Raw genomic sequence first — 21,665 nt, 5'->3', positions numbered from 1 at the left:
ACTACATTATTACCTTTATTTATTACAGGGTGTTCATATGTATATGAACAGGTTGTGTTGTCCTGCTTACTCTTAAATTAAAGTTACTTCATTGGGGGAATTTGTAGATGGAGATAACATGTAGTCATTTCATTACTAATTACATTATTATATGTCAGAATTGCCTGCAACTACAATGTATGGAGTTTTTGCTTCTAAGATTTGATTTCTTAATAAAGCGAGTTAGCAGAAAAAGAGGAACATCTTTTTAAAGCAGGATGTGTTGTTCACATTTTTTGTCTTTTTCTGTTATACTGAAACAGGGGAGAAGTGAGACAGCTAAATGAAGGGGTAGTTCAAAATGAGAGTGACTTAACAACTTGTCAGTTTCTTATCACAAGATGTGTTTATCAGTTAACACCATCAAAATACGTTTTATATATTTAGCTTGATGCACTTCCTATGTCTTTGTGGATTCCAGTTAACAAAGTACCTTACAAAACTAAAAGACAGATATCCATATTACTCAACCATAGTAACACTGAACATTTTTTTAACTATTTAATTATCTGAATAATTCAGAGTTTGAGTTATTTAAGCTCCAACTTTCAAATCTGGAGGAGAAACAAATCCACATTCTGAATATTTATATTAAGTAGGTTGCTGAATTAAATTGCTTGATGTCCTGTATTAACCAGAAGTTAATTTGAATTAAATTGATGTATTTAGTTAATTACTATTGTGCAGGTGAATGTGGGATAAATGTTAGAACACAGAGCACATTCATAGCAGCGATTACATACTGTAAACAACTATTACCTCACAAATGTGTGGAAACTGACCACTACTCTTCAGAACTTGAAAGAGTGCTTTCATCACTTAAAACAACTCAATATCAATATTTAAGTGATTTGAAATAGTCAATTAGACTTACAAAGACAATAATATACAACAAAATATAACATGATACCAAGAGAGGACGTGCTAGCCTGCTACATTCAGCTCTCAGCTCCAATCCAGATCTACTTTGGAAATGTTCACTGCTCTCTAAACTTATATTCTCAACAAGAAATAATAGAATTACAGTCGATATATATCTACTAGGGATGTGGAGAAAACCCAGTATTTGTATTTGTATCTATATTTGTTGAAGCAGCAAAATTAATTGTTTTAATTATTTGAATAAAAGTGGAGAGAGGGTTAAAAATCCTGGTTTTGTTTTTATTACACTTTCAATTTTAGAAACTTAAAGTGTTACAATAAGTGTTCATAAATAAACTACCTCACGAAGGAGGTCCACAAACCGGGTCTTGAACTGGAGTCTCCCGGATCATAGACGACTGCACTGACTACTGAACTGAAACTTTACTCATCGCCTCATTGCAGACAGACCTCTACCTATGTATACACCCATAACACAGAGACAACACACTGTGTTACGTGCAGGGAAGAACTTGAAAGGCGATTCTTGCTTTGCACTTTTCATTTATTGCCTATTTTTTACAACCTAACTTTGGACCAATTTATGGAAAACATTTTGGAGAAGTAACTTAATATTCCCACACCTGTAAGTAGATGCAGGTAAAAATTCAATGTCCTTGCATCTGCCAACAGTCTTTTGGCACGGGTGTGACCAAACCTTTGATCTCTCTTTTTTCCAACTCAGCATCGCCCTCTGAAACATGACCCATTTATATAAAAAACTTTTTAGAAAATGTCTCTCATGAATTATATTATTTCATTTAATTTAGCTTGGTGTTAGTTTTGTTCATTTCAGTGTTGTTCTTCTTCATCACATTTTACTTCTTTATTAAAATGCTTTTTAACGTTGGAGTTTTACCAACTAGTGTGCGCTATTTTCTTCTTCTTCTTCTTCTTCTTCTTCTTTGAATTTAAAATGACACCATGTGCTTAAATTTAACCTGAGCAGTTTTTCTGTTCACTTGCTGTGGGTTTAATCAAAGATAGAGGTTACATGATTGGTTTGGTGTGAGACTTTGGGGTTACAGGTTGACAGCCATGACATGCCATTCAGCTGATTCACAGTGCCATAAAATAAGTGTTTATGGCCCATGATAGTTGTAGTGTTCTAAAACAACCTGAGAATATCTTTTAGTTGAGCCCACTTCTTAAAACACAGTTGAACTTCTGACAGCATAAAGGCAGGATAATAAAGCTGCTCCAACAATCTGGCATCTTTTTACCATCTGATCAAAAAGCCATTTTATTTTATGGGGATCAAATTCCTCAGCAGTCATTCTGCTTTTGATCCAAAGACATTCGACTGCTGTACTTGAACTCTGAAAGATCAGACTGAACCACGATTAAACATTTATTTTTTACCTATTAAAAAAACTTGTCATTTTATGTCGTGACACAGTCATGTGATGCTACCTTCTATGCCAACATTGTACAACTATAAAACCTAAACTGGTGGCTCCTGCCCATTCTTCAATGCTGAGCATGTAAGTTTCTGATTGAATAAATGCTTTTGTGACCAATAATTTAATATTCATAGAATAGATCATAAAATAAATATTTTAAGATCAAGTTTGATCAGCTGACGTCAGCAGGGGGCCCGTTAAGGCCACTGACTCTGTTTTCTAGTTTGAGTCCACACTCTGGTTGTTGTACATGAAATTTGAGAGTAACAGAGTCTACTGAGAAACACAAAGAGAGAGAGAGGATGATATGACAGAGTTAAGTGGTGAACTTCAAACAAGCTTTCATCAACGGGACCAACAGGACACGTCTGAGCGTCTCACAAGGACTTTTTGGGGCATAGTGTGAGCATATATTTTTTTTAGCACAAGTGTTTCTGTTATAAATGAGGAACTGGACCTGTGGTCAGTCTGAAACAACAACCATCATTCAAACCAACATCACATAAACCAACACCTGTAAAAAAGCTTTGAAGGTGGAATTTTACAGTTTGAAGGAGTCAATGATTTACATCGCAGTGAGGATAATACATTTCAAATTCAGCTGTGATACAAACGAGGTGATCCAGAGACATAGTTGTGCTAAACTGGCCTTTAATCTTTTCCCCATGTGCACAAATACACAGTTTACATGTTGAACTACCAGCTGTCATTCTAAAATCCCAGTTTGATGGTAGAATACGGCCTCCTTTATTGAATCGATCATGTTTTTTCTGTGTATTAAAAGATTGATCAATCACTTGTTTTGCAGTTTGTGTCTTAAGTTTTCAGTTGTCCTGACGTCTTTTGAGCATCATGGAAGGGAACTGAAATACAGCAGACAACAGCTGCTAGGTTGGTACTGCATGACTGACATGAAGCATCACTGTCACCTGTGGCTTGAATTGTACCTCATCGTCTGCCAAATGAAATGTAAGGTTAGTGTAAAGTATAGTATCAGAGTTTTGTTTGTCATAGGCTTAATGATATGTCTGTGACTGTTGAGTAGTATAAGAAAGATGGAGGAGATGAAGAAGTCATGACAACATAAAGACCACAGGAAGAAGTTGGTGTCTGGTTTTCTTTCTTGTAAGTAACGACCGTGTCAAGTTTCACTTCCTTTCCATCTCTCCACCTATAAACCCTGTAGCTGAATTCAACACTTTTTGTACACCTTCTTCTCTGAGGTTGATCTCTGACAGAAGAGATTCCAGGCTGTTCAGTGTAGGATGTTCATGTTTTCTATTCAATAAAGTAGAGAAGTTTGTCTGAAAGCTGCTGACTGGGTCAACAGAGCCTGAACAGTGAGGAGACATGGAAGCTGTGGTTGGACTGTTGGTGATGCTACTCCGAGTCTCTCATAGTGAGCTGTTTCACTATTATGTTAATGTTGGATTTGATATTGTGCAAAAAGATGTTTTATGTTAAATTAGAAATCATTATTGTTGATTTTAGGCAGCCACAAGATCACTTTTAGTCAATAAGTAAAGTTTGACATCATCCTAACTGATGCAGCTTAAATACTGTTCCAGGCTAGAAAACAGCTTTGACCAAATAAATACTTTTAACAAACAAGAATCAACTGACAACTAGGATTTCAGGGATTAGTTTCACATGCATAGTCTGTTCATTACTGAGTATGACACACAACACATAGCTTAGTGATAGTTTAGAGCTGCGATCGACTGCCAGTAAATGGTTTGATGTTGTTACAATCTGAAAGCTTCGGGTGGGTTAAATTTGAAATCACAGGTTGCGGAGCAAGTAAATGCTAATGAAATTTTTGAAAGTGAGATCCAAATGAAAGAATTTTACAAATATCAGTTGAGAGCACAAAATTAATTCAATTTAATTTGAACAGTGGAAACCCTCTCACTTACTGTAGATCATTTAGTTAGATGATTGTTCTGTTTGTTCATTATGAGCCACCGTACCTGTAGATGTGTTTACGGCTAAGCCAATCAACGCGCTCTATGCTCTGTCTAGGGCAGTCTTTCATGTAGGCTCTCTGTTCATATGATTTGTTTTTTTTAGACATAATAAACCAGTGGCTTGTTCCAAGTTAGTGTGATCACTGACTTACACAAAAATGGACTAATTTCTCCACTAACCAAAGATCAGAACTGACTAAATGACCATAATCAAATCTTAAGAAACCTGGAGATATGCAATATCTTTTGTATTCTCACTGAATCTGTGAGGAAGAATGAAAACATCTCACAATGCTGCTGAGTAATAATTATCACAATGACTCCAGAAATATAGTTTTACTGTATTTGCTTGTATGGGAAGAGCGAATTTTAGTTTGTGCATATAAGCAAATATTTTGTGGTCACATATCTGTGTACAGACCAATTTCCTGTCTGAGTACTGTGATCTGTTTTACACTTAAAACATAACAGGTCAAATATCATCATTATATTTTTATATTTTAATTTTAAAAATTCATTTAAAATTTGATATCATTAGCTGACCCATTGAACACTGAATGTCCCACCAACATTTTCTTCAGTTCCTCTAAAAAAAATACTGTATGACACTGTGCAACACACACACATGCAGCTTCATGACACTTACCATGACTGAACTATTCAACACTATAAGACACCATGTTTTTATGGCTGCAGCAGAACTTAAAAATGTAATATTATTATACATGTTTTGTTTAGAATTTTATTGAAGCTATTAAGTGAAGTTTCAGGAGCAGGACCACACCTCAACTACGCTACTTCCGGCAATCGTATAAATACCACCTAACCCTCTCCTCTTCTTCCGCTCTTGTATTCAGCTCCTCTCTGGAAATAAAGAGACCAACAACATCACTCTGAAATAAGACGCCTCAGATCAACAATCATGGATGAAGGCCTGAGGGCCAAAACGTCATCATAATGAAAAAGAAATACATATGGAGCCAAAGTGTGCAACATGTCTTTCCTGTTTTTGAATCTGCTTCCAGTGATCAGCACCTCACTACAACCCTTGGTGTGCGTTACTTTTCCACTATATAATCTTCAATGTTTACCTGAAATTTATGAAGCTTTTAAGTTGAACTGAATATTATTCTCTCAGATACAATATATGCCTTGCACTTTGCATATATTGCACTATGCCTTTTTCATGACTGGAGACTTTAATGATTAACCTGAATTTAAAATACAGTTTGCTGATTTTTTATGAGCTCAACATGCTGTTGTAATAATGACCTGTCAGTGGGTTCAAATTTGACTTATCATTGATTTAGAGATGAGAATTATGAGCCACAATATATTATATAAATGCTTATTTTGTCACAATGGTGAGACAGAGAGATGACGTATTTTACAGTATCACCTGGACATGAGAAGATCTATTTTTGTGACTGTTGATATTGGATATTTTAGAAAAGTCAGCTGTCAGTCTCAAATCCTCTTTCAGTGTGAAGGAGGGATGTTTTCTTTTCGTCCACCGAGTCCATCACACATATGAAGGCTCTCGGTCATGTTGGAGGTAAACAGAAAAGTGACGCTTAGAACCACTTCCTTTTTCTCTCTCTGTCTATAAAAAGATGAATAGAAACAACGCTCTGCTTGGTCAAAGTTTCCACACGTTCTCCTGAGGCTGAACAGTGAGGAGACCTGGAGGCTGTGGTTGGACTGTTGGTGATGCTGCTCGGAGTCTCTCATGGTGAGCTGTTTCACTACTTGACATATTGATATTGATTTAACGTTATGTGAGTAACATGTTGTGCAACTGTGACATTTTGTCAAGTAGGATGAAGTATAGTGAGTAGTTCTTCAATGATGTGTTATGCAGCTCAAATGAACTGGAATCCACCTGTGGGGTCTTGACAGGGGCGGAGCTAGACTCTCAGCACAGAGGGGGTGAAGCGTTCTCAAGGGGCCCTTCTAATAAAGTCATTTTAAAATTCACAGCTGTAAAATATAGCTGATATATCCTATCCATAATCACAAATTATCATTGAGCCAAGCAAGCCTATGACTACGAAAACATACAGTGAAGCCAAACAACAGGTCGCCAGCCACGTTCAAATGTTTCAGTACTGAGGACAGCATGCAGAGCTCTACATACATTGATTGACAAACAGTTCAGCACCGCCGCCAATAGACAGCAACAAGCCAGATGCACTGTCTCAGTACCATGTCTTTCTTACATGGGAACAACATAAACATAAAATAGAGACGGCAGTCTACAACTTATTCAAACACAAAGTGGACAGTCTACAACACCACAGGCAGTGACACAGACAGGTGCTGAGATGCGGCAAACAAGGAGTTAAACAACAGATAAATCTAATAGTCTGACTGATTTCTTCATAACTAAAATTTAAGTTAATAAAGACTAATTATGGATGTTTCACTCACCGGTTGTTGTCCCTGCTCAGACTGCTGTTGTTTAGTGTAACGTTGGTCCATTTGTGTAATATCCTCCATAGAACAAAATAATCCGAACAGTTTAGCTAACTTTGTACATTTCAGAGTCTCTTTTAGAAATTTCATCCTCCTCTCCTTCAAAGTGGCAAACCTGCCAACCACTTTGTCCTTTTCACTGTTTATGTCCTGTTCAACACTGATATAGTTTGGCCTCATCCACACACGAACACAAATAACTCTTAATGAGCCTCAGACGGCTGAAACTTTGTGTGACGAGTTTCATTCACCATAAACATAAAAAGTTGTTTCTCAGAGCAATAGAGAATACAGAGTTTAAATTCCACATCAGTGTGCATTTACAGAAACAATTACAATTATTGTCCACTACAGATGAATGTATTACATTATACTTTAAGGATTTAAGGACTTCTTCTCCTCCGATATTTAATTTTCTCTTGTCCCTTCAGTTTTTTCTCAAGTAAAAAACAAAAAACAATACACTCAGTTGTATCATGCCAACACTAACACTATGTTTTTATTATTTTATTGGGAGCCCCATAGAAATTACTGAGAGTTGAACTTCAGATGTCTTGTGCATCATTTTATACAAAGTTTCCTCCTCCAACATATAATTTGGTATCTTTGGAAAACCTCAGATTTAAAGTTCTGTAGTAAAAAACACAGCATGAGTTTGTAATGACTAGGAGAGGTTAATTTAGTAAAACTAGACTAAAGTAAATAACTAAATGTACTGCAGTGAAACATTATAACTGACAGGCCCATGTAATGCTAAATGTGCTCTGAGAGAGACAGAGTGCAGCAAACTTAAAGGGGACATATGACACACATTTACAGGTTTATATTTTTAATCTGGGGCTTTACTGGAATATCTTTGCATGTTTTACAGTTAAGAAACTTCTTACTTAAGACCCCCTCCTTATGAGCCCACTCTGTTCTGATTGGCCAGCTCTCGGAAGTGGCAGACTTCCGCCATCTCAGGATGCTACGTCAACAAACCATGAAACAAACTATAGTAGTTGGATTTCACTTATTTTTCTCATTCTTTACTCCAAATGTCAACTTCTCATATACATCTGTACATGTTGGAGATGAAATCTGAGCTGAAATATGAGAGTGAACAACACAAACAATACATAGAAAAACCTTAGCAACAACCTTAGCAACAAAGAGTATGGAACTAACAAAAGTTTAAGGTAGAAAAAACAGTCATGTCTAGATGGTAACTTTAGGTTAGTGAAACACTCTAAGGTTAAGCTCTGGTTAGGTTCAGGTACAAAAACCACTTGAGTTGGGGAAAGATAATTGTTTGGGTTAAAATGATCATTTGAAACAAGGTGTTGGTTAAAATTACTACTTCCTTACAATTCTGGCGAGGGTTTCACAAATCTATGGTTGCCATCTAGACACGACCAGAAAAAACAACACGAACAAAGCGACTGCGTAGACTGAAGCCCTGGATTTTGACTTGCAGGGAGCTTTTCTATCACAAAAAGCATAACATGCTTAATTTTTCCATTTAAAACATGAATATTTGTACATACCTTAAACATTGTCATAGTCTTTAATTTTGTAGAAATGGAATGACCACAATTGTGAACATTTTTAAAAATGTATTTTTCTATTTTTCCAGGTATTGAAACCCACTGTGATGGCAGACAGGATGGAGATGCAGTGTCTCGGAGCTCTGGGAGGAACTGTGGTGCTCCAGCTGATGGACAAAGCCTCAGAAATATTTAAATACCAATGGAATAAAAACAAAACTTGAAAAATACTTGATGGGAGAAAGGATAAGATTGTGTCTAATCTGATAGAGGACAGATCCATCTTTACTCCCAGTAATGGAATGTTTAGGATAAAAAACCTGAGAATGACTGATGGTGGTGAATATACCCTTCAAATCTTTGATTCAGATGGACATGAATCAGAACAACGGACTCTACAATTGTCCATTCAAGGTAAAGAGCCTTTTTTGCCTGCAGGGTAATTTAGTAATATTGATAGATATCCTACGGTATATTTTTATTTTATGTTTGCCTTGTTATTCATCAGTAACGGTATAGATTGACTGAGAATGTGTTATAATTAAAAGTCATCTGAGTGTGTTTCTCTCAGCTACTTTGTTCTCTGTCCTGCTGAGTGTCTGTCAAAGGGAGAGATGAGATAACTGCTGACTGCTTTTTGCCCAGTGCTGGCCTCGTGCCTGTAGGAAAAAAGGGCCCAATGTCTCTGTGGGTTGTCACTGTCTTTGTCTTTCATTTTGTAGAAATGTTATCAGTGTCTTTCGGGAGCGGCAACTGTTGCCATGATCCACCGGCTGTTGGAAGATCAGAGGAACAGAGCCTCCAGAAGGCATGGACGTTTAAGGCGCCTTTTAGCGTTGATGCACCAGAGAAAGGTACTTGCATCTTTTTTCTTTTTTTTTTCTTGTTGTTTTTTGTAGCAGTGGTATATTCATATCTAATCTTTATGTAGAATATTCTTCTTCTTTAGTAAGTTCTATAAATTATTTATTGTAGATTAACAATGGAATTGTGCAGATGTAGCCTAGTACATTATTGATTTTAATTCCACTGTAATGTGATAAAATGGTTTGTCCTCAATTAAGACAAAGACAAGGAGAATATTGTTGAAGAATGTCAGAGCAGCAACATCATTTCTACAGGCCCATACATATGCTATCACCTAGGTGGATGAATGTTGGATGTGTTGACAGTATTCAAATAACATTTAGTCTGTTATTCTTTTTTTTCCAGACGGACAGAGGACTGTACATGCAGTTAAATGATGCCACCCCTATAATGCTGTCGTACGGTAATCCAGACATCTGCCTCAAGAAGGACTTTCGTCTAAATCGAACAACTGTGGCATACTTGATTCAATGAATTACCTCACCAAGTGACCACGGTTGGGGCCAGGAGATGTAGGTTCTTGTGTTCCTGTATAGTTTGGCCCATGGGCTATCACTCTCTGTGGTCAGCTCTGCATTTGGACCACTGTGCACAATATGATCCACAGAGTCAGCAGGGACATAAAAGCCAAACTCTCAACTGTAATTTCACTGCCATCGCCACAGGAGCTTCACACCATTGCCCCAGGCTTCAGTGAACTTGCGCGGAGTCCTGCTTTTGCCCATGCTGCTGGTGCCATAGATGGATGCCACATTCGTATTAGAGCTCCAGGGAACCTGCACCGTGCTGACAAGCTTTTTCCATCCATACAAATGCAGGCCATATGAAATGCAAGAGGCAGATTCTTGGATGTGTTTGTGGGCCATCCAGGCTCTGCACATGATGCCAGGGTTCTGCGTAACAGTCCCATCTTCTGCCGGGCCCTACACCCTCCAGCTGGCTACTACCTTCTTGGGTGCCTATCCCTGCCTATAAAAGTCAATTGGCATCATAACACCATACAAGCACCCTCTGCAATGCCGGGTCCAGGAGAGGTATAACTTGCATCACTCCAGGTTTTGGAGTGATGAAAACAAGCTGGTGCACCACACTCTTTAAGGCCCTGGAGGTCCATCCACATTTTGCACCAGACATCATTGTTTGCTGTGCATTCCTCCACAATCTTTGCATCCATATGAACCATGTTCTGGAAGAGATGGAGGACTTCTCACCCAAAGAAGATCCCCAGAATGCTCCTCCCATTGGTGCAGGTGGACAGGAAAGGCCTGGAAACCTCATCAGGGACAGGATTGCTGCCTATCTGTCTGCACTTGTCCAGGTGCCACAGTACTTGCACAAGCATGATTATTTGTGAATTTTGTGCATTTTGTGCTGTGTTTTTTCTGTTTTTTTGTTTCTTTTTATTGTGTTTTTGTATTTAAGTTGTGGGCAGTTCTCATTTCATAAAAAATGACAGTCCTGATTTTGTTAATTGTCCAAATAGCCCATTAAAACTGCACAAACTGCCCTTATAAACCTGTGTGTTTACTCTTTTCATCTTTAGCACTATCAAATCCCTTTTTTCTAACTGTTGGACCATGAAGATATTCTGCAAAATATGCATGTCAGTAGGGGCCCTTGAACTTCACTACATAACAAAAGTGAAACATCAATATGTTAACTTATACCACTTCCATCTAACCCCAAACAACATAAATGCAATTGTCAGGCATGACTGTTGTCTTACACTGCAATTTGTACATGTTTACAAATGTGATACACAGATAATATATTTAAAATGCTAGCATGCAGTTGTTGCCCTTCATAGCCTTCTCACCTGGGATATGATGACATTTCCTATGTTGGAAAATGCTTTCCTTTAGAACTGCACCTGTTTAATATTTGGGGGATAGACCACATCAGTGCACTCCTTGCATACTCATCTTTTGTACAAGTGAAGATAAGCCATTTTTCAGACATGCCATTGTCAAGATCCATTTTTAAAGAACACTTGTTATGCAATAATTCAAAATTTGTTCCTTCTACTTTTACTACCCACATTCAATTTGCTGGGTTATATTTGCATTTACTACATTTCGCATGTAACTGCCAATACAATGACACTCTAACACTGCAAGTATAAGTGGAGTACTAAAAGCCTGTTTTGCATTACTAGAATTTATCTGTGGTCATTAATGACATTAATGTTTTCCCTCTGAAACAATAAATGTGATTACCTTTTCCTTTATGGCACCTCAGTTTGTGGTCAGAAGTATAGTGTAGATAAAACAGGTCATGAGACTAATTGGGATATAACAATTATTTCTCCATTGCAATTAAATAAAGACCCTCCTTCACAGGAGAAATATAAGTTACATACAAATAATATCACTAATTTTAAACAAACAAACACACACACACACACACACACACACAATATATATATATATATATATATATATATATATATATATATAATATAAATAATAATTCAAACCAAAAGACTTCACATTTTGTCCACCATTTCCCAAAACAAACTAAGGAATTTTTCTGTTTGTTGTGTAATCTGCTGGTGTCGCGCTTCTTCCTTGTCCGCTTCTTTCTGTAAAAATCAATCAGCAGCTCAGTGGTCACACGTTTCTTTTTGGCAGGTGGAGGCTGGGGGGGTTCAGGTGAGGATGAAGATGTGCTAGGGAGGGAAACAGGATCTGATGGGGTTAGGGGGTCACTGGGGCTGGAATCGGACATTCTGAAGGGAGAGGGACCTGGGAGTATAGTAGGGCTTGACATACATGAGGCAATGAGAACAGGAGGAGTTACAGATGACTTGCACCCCATTGCCTCATGCATGTCAAGATAAAATGACCATGTGGCTGGGGTTTCCTCCCCCTGGTCTGTTCCAGACCCAGTGGGAGGCCTTCTCAGTTCCTAGTGCAAATAGTGACACATATTAGAAATCACTATAGCATTTAAGACAATCGTCATTTCACTCTGTTACAACAAATTTACCTTGTACTTCTTTTTGATGTTCTCCCATTTCTTTGAGACTTGTTTGGGTGACACAACACCCTCAAGGTCTAATTCCCTGATAATGAACCTGTTAAACAATATGTCAGAGAGGATAGTGAAGAAACTGTTATGGTCAGAAACATCATCTTTTATACACAACACTAATAATAGGCTACATAAACTTATAACAGTGTGGGCAGTGAGGTGGCATTCACTCCACAGTAGGCCTAAGCCTATAGAGACAAATAAAACTTACTCCCAAGCTTCTTTGGTGGCATTTCTTTTTTTGGTGAACATGTTTTCATTTTTCACTCTGATGTGTATGAGCTGCTTTGTTTTTGCAACAGTCCCTGTAAATATACAACATTTTACAGTCAAATGAACACAACATTTTCTACTCTAGAGACAGCTATATTTGATCCTAAATACAATATAACCTTTACATTGTTAACGTCTGTATGACAATATTAAATGTCCATCTTAGTTTGAGCAGTTTAAGATTAAATGTGTTTACAGGTTGTCACAAAGAACTTCCATTTGTATGGAGCATCTTCTATGACGAACACAATAGATGTTGCACATGCTCAGTAAGTCAGCATCGATGCAGGCTCACTGTTGGAGGAATTTATAACCCACTTCCACTCCCCGCTAGTTGGTTTGGGATGACACTTAATATGGCAGACCCTCCACATGAACATGCTAATGGAGTGGAAGTAGGTAGGGAGAGGGTGTGGGAGCTAGTTTGGAAAAGGCCCTTTGTGTCGTCATCTTCAAGGGTACTAGATGTGCTGGCGCCATCTCCCTGCAGATAGATGAACACTGCAGTTGTCAAAGTGAAAAGAGACAGATTTACATAAAATGCAGTGTTTTGACAAAGATAAGACATATTCACACATGGGTCAGGCCTTCAGCATCTTGAGTTGGGGGATCCAGCAGGCAAATTGTGTCCCCACTCACTGAAAGATATAGGCCAACTGTTAGTTGTTATCACTGAGAGACTGATACCTGTGGAGGAAAAGTAGCAGACAATACCTTGTACATGTGTCTCCTGAGCTCCTTGGGGAATGACTTCTGAGGAGTCAATTAGGGGTTGCCCCTTGTTGCAGCTCAGCAGCTCCTCTGCAGGTGTGAGGTCCTCTGGCAGAGGTCCCCCACCAGTAGCATTGGCTTCCATCTTTTTTTTGGGTGGCTACAAAGGTACATATTTACGGCTCAACAACTATGTTAACAAATACATTTCACATTTCATTATACGCTACTTACCACTCTGGAAAATGTTTTTGTATTGTATTTTGACTTGTTGCCCGGTTCTGTTTTGGCTATTCAGATTGTTCCTGTTGAGATGCAACAGTGAAGAATGAATATAGGTCAAGGGTTACAAGGTCAGAGAAGCTTCACACACTACACCAAACTGACCAAATAACAGTAAATGCATTGTAGTTATGTCGGTTCTCCTAAGATAGCCTATACCATTGTTTTAAACATATATCTGATGTTATCTAGCCTACTGATTATATAGCTACAGTCTTAAAGTATCTAGTGATCTGAATGTTCATTTATTAATTAATACAAATGAAACAATAAGTAGGCTTGTATAATTTATGCATTTAATCTGTTTGCAACTGTTTGCCAAGCCATCTCCCTCGCCTTGTCGATTGCAACAGTTTTGCCCTTTTCAGTGATGACATCTTTATATTCTTCATATAATTTCATCAGCAGGGTTTGTTCCGCTGCTGAAAAGAACGCAGTTCTTCTTTTCCTCTATTTTTGCAACATAGTATCATCTTTTCAACACTCGACTGTTCGGGGCTGCTTATGTACCCCGTACACACGCACACATGATGATTGCTCAAGCGTGGCTAGATTTAGCATTGACTAGACACGGCTGAATCATGTTAGTTGAACGGGTTGAGGCTTAAGTGAAAGTTGACGTTAATTGAATCCAGGCTATATCAAGTACGCACAGCTTTCTTTAGCTGCGTTGATGGAACACCACTCTGATTTGCTCCCATGTTTACACTCATTACTGATGTAAACAAACCTTTCAAAGCATTAAATAGTAAGAGCTTTAACGTAGTTGCTTTCTAGTGCTGTTTTAGACATTTAGAAATTTAGAAACAATTAATGAGTTTAATCAGTTTTGTATTTTGAATGTGGGTGAGCTGCCCTTTTGTTGACATTTTTATCACGGATTGTACCTTTAATGCCTGCTAAGAACTGAATAAACCCTCCAGTCTCATCACTAGTATAAGTAGGTGTGAGGTTTCCCTCTGCTGGTTTACAGAAGTGTCACCATTATTTATGAATAGTTCTGTATTCATAAAACTCTGCTGAGACCAGCAAAAATAGATCAAATATTTACATGCTTCAGTTTAAGTTCAAATAATGATCAGTAGAGCATACTGAGCAATACATTACTCTACATCATAGAGTTATTATACTTTACTGAAACTCTCTGACCTTCTAATATTGGGTGTAAAATACTGTATGTATGTTTATTGCTGTGAGTGCAATGTCAGGAGAGAGAGAGAGGATGATGTGACAAAGTCGAGCTTGACACCAGGAATGTAACGGACAAATGATGTGACACCACTGCTGGTCAACAGCATATTGCAGCACAGTGTGAATGTCATTATCTTTGCACCTTGTTGCATGTTTTTCCGTAACAAATGAGGAACTGAAATAATCAGTAGAGTTGAATAATCTTCTTTCTTTGCCATGTAGTGAATGACAACAGCCACGACCATCACTCACACCAACTGTTATATAAACAGAAATGTCTTAAAGTGAAGTTTGGTTTGACAGTTTTAATAATCCAAAGACTCGCTTGTGCTAAATTGTCTTCTACTCAATTTCCCCATAAGTATAAATAAACAGTCAAGATGTTGAACGGTTGTCATCACCAAATCCCAGTTTGATGGCAGAAAAATGCGTTGTTCAATTTGTCAATGAATTTAGGAATTATGGCATATTGTTGCTTTTTTTACCTTATTTTTCAGTAGTTCATGGACAAGAGATGAAGTCATTTGACAATAGACATAACAACGTTCTTGTGGCCGTAGATTGGTTTAGAGATTAAACATTTTATGTGGTCTTATAAGGATATTATTGCAAATACCCTTTACTAAAATAAAGGCAACAATTAAAGGACACAAAGAAATTAAATGGTTGATAAAGAAAGTCTAAAGCTATACAACATGCTGTTCTGCCACTATAACTAGAGGATGATGTTTAAAAAAGTAATAATTATTGCATCATTATTGCAAAGTATTCAAAATCACAAGATAAAAACTCAAATCCTCACACTGATAGAAATGACTAAATGGTGTTAAGTTGATCACAATCCTTCATTTTCAGTTAACATAATATTTAACTGTTTAACCTTCAGTGTTTACCTTAAATTTCTTCTTATGAAGCTTTTTAGTCGAACTGAATATTATTCTCCATCACTCAGATACAATATATGTCTTGCACTTTGCATATATTGCACTATGCCTTTTTCATGACTGGAGACTTTAATGATTAACCTGAATTTAAAATACAGTTTGTTGTGTTTTTATGAGCTCAACATGCTGTTATAATAATGACCTGTCAGTGGATTCATATGAAGACTCTCTGTCATGTTGGAGGTTAAAAAGAGAAGTAACACCGAGAACCGCTTCCTTTTTCCCGCTCTGCTTATAAAAAGATGAACATAAAACAACGCCCTGCTTGGTCAACGTTCCCACACGTTCTCCTCTGAAGTCGATCACATACAGGACTGTATTTCAGGCTGTTCAGTGTAGGATGTTCATGTTTTCTATTCAATAAAGTAGAGAAGTTTGTCTGAAAGCTGCTGACTGGGTCAACAGAGGCTGAACAGTGAGGAGACATGGAAGCTGTAGTTGGACTGTTGGTGATGCTGCTCGGAGTCTCTCATGGTGAGCTGTTTCACTATTTGACACATTAATATTGGATTTAACGTTATGTGAATAACATGTTGTGAAACTATGACTTTTTATGCAGCTGTAGGATCAAGTCTGATCACTTTTATAGATAAATCCAGTTCTAAGAATCAATTGACAAATGCAGCAGTTTGAAACTGATGTTTCTGTTTCTCTTCGGTTCATCAGGCTTTTAAAAAATGTCACAAAAAGTTGTTTCTTAGAGCAATAGCAAATCTGGATATCAATTCCACATCCATGTGCATGTACAGGAAAAATTACAATTAATATCTACTACAGGTGAATCTATTAAATTAAACTTTTAGGATGAACGCACTTCTTCACTGAGAGTTCAGAAAAACTAAACTAAAAATGAACAAGAAAACACTCAGTTTTATCATGCTTATACTAACAGTATGTTTTTTTAATTGGAATCATCATTGAAATTACTGAGAGTTTAACTTAAGATGTGTTTCCCCCCAAACATATAATTTATACTTTTTTCGAGAAGTTCATATCTCCAAAATAAAGTCCTGTAGATGTGAAAAAACAAAGCATGAGTTTGTAATGAGTGTTTGAGGTTAATTTACTAAAACGAGACTAATCTAAATGACTAAATGTGACTAAATATTACTATTAACTGACAGGTCCGTGTAATGCTAACTGTGCTCTGAGAGAGACGGAGTTGTTTCTGTTTTAAAACATGAATATTTGCACCTGCATAAAACATTGTCATGGTCATTAATTTAGTTGAAACGGAATGACCACAATTGTGATAATAATTTTTTTTTTTAACTATTTTTCTATTTTCCAGGTGTTGAAACCTACTGTGATGGCAGACAGAATAGAACTCAGTGTTATGGAGCTCTGGGAGGAACTGTGGTGCTCCAGCTGATGGACAACGCCTCAGAAATATTTAAATACCAATGGAATAAAAACAAAACAACAATGATACTTCAAGGGAGAAAGGATAAGATTGTGTATAATAACATGACGGACAGATCCATTTTTACTCCCAGTAATGGAACATTTAGGATAAATAACCTGATCAGGACTGATGGTGCTGAATATACCCTTAAAATCTTTGATTCAAATGGACGTGAATCAGAACAGCGGACTCTTCTGTTGTCTATTCAAGGTAAATAACTACTTTTGCTATTATTAATCTTATAATTTAATTTGTATTATTCATAATAAACCAACAGCTTTATCATTTGAATTATAGGTTAATTAATAAATAAAATACAAATGATTTTGGAAAATTAAACCAAGTAAACACACTTCAACAAATACACATACTACTATACAAATACTATTTATACATTTTACCTTTGTGAACAAACATTTCACATGAAATTTTCAGTCTGCCTCTGCCAAATAATGTAACCATATCATTGCATTTCCTGAAGCATTTAATTCTGTACTTCTGTACACAAATTTACATTGTAAACACTGAATATGTTTAAGGCCACTTTTAATAGTCATGTGAGTGTGTTTCTCTCAGCTCCTGTGTCCTCTGTCCGGCTGGACTCTAAGTGTCTGTCCCAGGGAGAGATGAGGGTGTCCTGCTCCTCTGAGGGAGCGGACAGTCCTCAGTACAGCTGGACTCTGGATGGACACACACTGACAGACACTCAGCTCCTCTCTGGAAATAAAGAGACCAACAACATCACTCTGAAACAAGACATCTCAGGACGACTGGTCTGCTCAGTCAGGAATCACGTCAGTATTGTCTCAAAAGAAGAGAAGATATCTACCTGTGGTAAGATAGAAAATAACTAGAAATCAGCTTGATATTTGATAATTACACTGTACATTAGTCACAGTTGATCCGTTTGTTTGTCCGTAGGCTTCATATTCATCAACTGCACCTTACCTGATGGGACAAACATATCACAGTGGGTGTTTTCAGCCAATAACACCCTGTGTATTGATCCAACAACAACCCCTACCATGATCACAGACACTACGGGTAAGGAGACTGGTATCACAGTGTCAATTAAACCCTCTAATCAAACTGTGACCAACTCCAGCAGAGATGAATCATGGTACATTAATAAGTGAAAACTAACTAACATTATAGTGTCCATTAAACGCTCCACTCTCATCACACAGACCAGTACCGTCTGTTGTACTTTGGTAATTGAAAATTAACTTTGCTGTCACAGTGCAAACCTGACGTGATTTTTGTATCTCCATATCTGAACAGATAATTCGCTGCTTGTATGCGGTTTGCGAGCAGCTGTTGTACTTTCTCTGTTGGTTGGGATTGCCATCTATTTTGCTTGGAAGAAGAAGAAATACAACAAAGTTGAAACCTCCATCTGACCACGAATAAAGGACCATCCAGAAAACTCCTTCGCAATGGTTGAATTGTGAAGTTCTGCATCTGAATGTTAACTTTGTGAAACCATCAGGATGGTTTTCACCTTCTGCAGTGATTGGCCATGTGTCTTTATAGGTATAAAAATGACAGGATTTACTGTGAAATCTCTCTCCTGTTTTTATTCTTTACAAAACTACTTCTGCCACTGTGTTCACAGCTCAGCAGCTCACAGTGAGTATCTTTACAAAAAAGTCTTGGTGAGTGTTTCCTGCATTTATCACAGTGCAAAAGATGGGCTCAGTGCATATTTTATAAAGATTTAAAAAGTAAACAGACCTGTTGTGAAATCATCAGTGTACTGCTGCCTTTAGAGAGTGGTAAAGCCTACAGATCCCCACGGCTCTGCCTGTGATCATAGAACAGAGGAAACATTACAGTTGATACTGTCTGTTGATAATGTACAAAACTTTTTTCTTTCATTACTGCTGAAGTGAATTACAGTTACAATCAAAGACACATTTATGTCTAAATGTGCTGAATGTGTTGATTTATGTTAAAGGAAAATGTCACATTGTGAATAGAGCTTATATTATCATTTTATTACTGAAACTCATTTTGATGCTATTTGGAAATTATTGTACTGTAGATTTCCATATCCTCGCTGTCCAGCTAAAACCTTGTATCTCCAAATTTGGTGATTTTGAAGTTTTTAGATAAACAGAGGGATTAAAAACACTTAAAGTGGCTGTTAGCCATATTGTCATTCTGTTTAACTTCCTGTCTGTTCTTGCAGTTAGCACTTCCCTCCCTCGTCCCCACGTCATCACATGAACGCACAGCCGTCTTCACCACAGCACCTTACAATATTAGTCACAGCAGCAATAAAGAGCAGCTGACTAACAAATATCCATAGCTTACCTGTGCAGAAGCAGTACAGCTAGCTGTGCATTGCTTTCAGGTTTTTCCAGCGATCAAAGGCCCCACTGACATAAATGTAGGTCTTGTATGACTCCTGTCTCTTTTTTTTTTCCTGGCTGCTTTCTTTTCTTCTTTCTTTTCCTCAGTCGTCTTCTTTTGCTTGGTGTATTTGGTTGTGTGAGCTGTTCCTGAAAATGCTGGAATTGGTAGTTTCACCTGTTCTGCCATGGTCAGTCACACTTAAATTCTGCTGCCTGCCTGTGAACGCTCAGAGAGGACCATCTCTTTGTGGAGTTCTCTGTCCCGATTGGATAAAGTGAAAACAGGATACCAAAAAAATTATTTTCTTTTTCCTTCAGAGCGGAGGGACTGGGAGATCCATGTTATTGACCAAACACTCTATATCAGTGATGGCAATCACAGTGTAGAGCTATTTAACACTTATTTTAACAAAGAAAATTGCTTACAGCACCTTTAATCCTTCAGTTTATCCAAAACATTTTCTTACTTCTTAAATTAAACCAATTTAAACACACTTGATTATTAAAATATGCACTGTCAAAGGCTGATGTTTTGGAGATACATGGTTTTCACTTTTGTACAGGTATGTTGAATTTAGTAGCTACATATATTGTAAAAATTGCAGTTTTGTGTTCAAAGCTTTTTATTGACAAAATTGTTTGTATTAAAACCCAAAATGTGAATCTATCACATATAAAATGTTGGCATGTGAACATATATGACTGAAGTGTTTAATTCAGAAAAGAGTGACATCATTTATATTTGTGTGTGTTCAGAATTTAAAATATAACAACGTATCAGTTAAATCAGTTTTGTGTTTTAAATGTAGGTGAGCTGCCCTTTTGTTGACATTTTTATCACAGATTGTACCTTTAATGCCTGCTGAGAACTGAATAAACCCTCCAGTCTCATCACTATCATAAGTAGGTGTGAGGTTTCCCTCTGCTGGTTTACAGAGGCGTCACTATTATTTATGGACAGTTCAGATTCATAAAACTCTGCTGAGACCAGCAAAAATAAATCAAATGTTTACATGCTTCAGTTTAAGGTAAAATAATGATCAATAGAGCATACTGAGCAATACATTACTCTACATCATAGAGTTATTATACTTTACTGAAACTCTCTGACCTTCTAATATTGGGTGTAAAATACTGTACGTATGTTTATTGCTGTGAGTGCAATGTCAGAAGTCTTTAAGTATTACTTGACATTTGCATTTTACCAGTGTAGGGAGACATAATCTAATAAGACCAGAGAGAGAGAGATGATGATGATGATGTGACAAAGGTGAGCTTCACACCAGGTGTGGCTGGTTAAAGCTCAACAAGGGCCTAACTCGTGTACATTAGCTTGAGGAGGAAAAACTTCCACCAGACTCTGATGTAAAAAAGGATAAAACAAGTATTTATTCTGCAGTTTGTAGTATCTTCTTACAGGAGTATTCAAAGCCAAGTTCTCCTAATCAGCAAACTGTACTACAGTTAGAAAACCATGTGGCTCGGTCCTTACTTGAGCCTCAACTTTTCAAAACCACTGGTTCACCCCAGTAAAACACAAGGGACCTATATCTCTTAAAGCGACAGTAACCTACTTCACTGTTTTAACAGGAAGCTTAAATAATGCAGCCTTTACAAAATATCATGCTTACATCAACATCACTTAATCAAATGATTATTAGCTGAACTTTAACAAATTACTATTAATTAACTTATTCAATGACTTATACATAACAATCACTTATGTTTCTCAATTTACATAAAATGTTTAACAAATTACAGACTCCACTTATTTACCGAACTAAACATACATAAACGTAACTTTGCTCCCACACCAGGAACATAACAGAGAAATGTTGTGACACCACTGCTGGTGTTACCGGTGCCAGACCTCGGGGAAATCTGGACCGGCAGCAAAGGTTACACAGGCAAGGGTGCACTGTGTAGCCAATAAAAACATGGTCTGTGGACTGTGGATTAATAAGGCAGAGAGCCAAAGTTAGCGTCTTGCTCTAGCCGATGCTCATTTAATATTGACACAACAGTATAAAACTGTATATATTTCTCAGTTACGTCAGTTTCCTGAAAGCTACAGCTACAAGGTTCATATTTTACATTCACACCAAAATATGTTACAAAAATAAAATAAATGTTGAAACCAAATTCACAATAAACAATATAAAACATTGTGTCTAAAGAAAAATAACTTCACATAAATTTAAAATATGACTTACATTTATAAATAAATAAGAATAGGCTTAACTACAATATAATGTAATATATGTATAAAAT

This window comes from Thunnus albacares, chromosome 10 (assembly GCF_914725855.1).
Source record: "Thunnus albacares chromosome 10, fThuAlb1.1, whole genome shotgun sequence".
In the NCBI taxonomy this organism is placed as follows: Eukaryota; Metazoa; Chordata; class Actinopteri; order Scombriformes; family Scombridae; genus Thunnus; species Thunnus albacares.
This window is presented reverse-complemented; position numbering follows the sequence as displayed.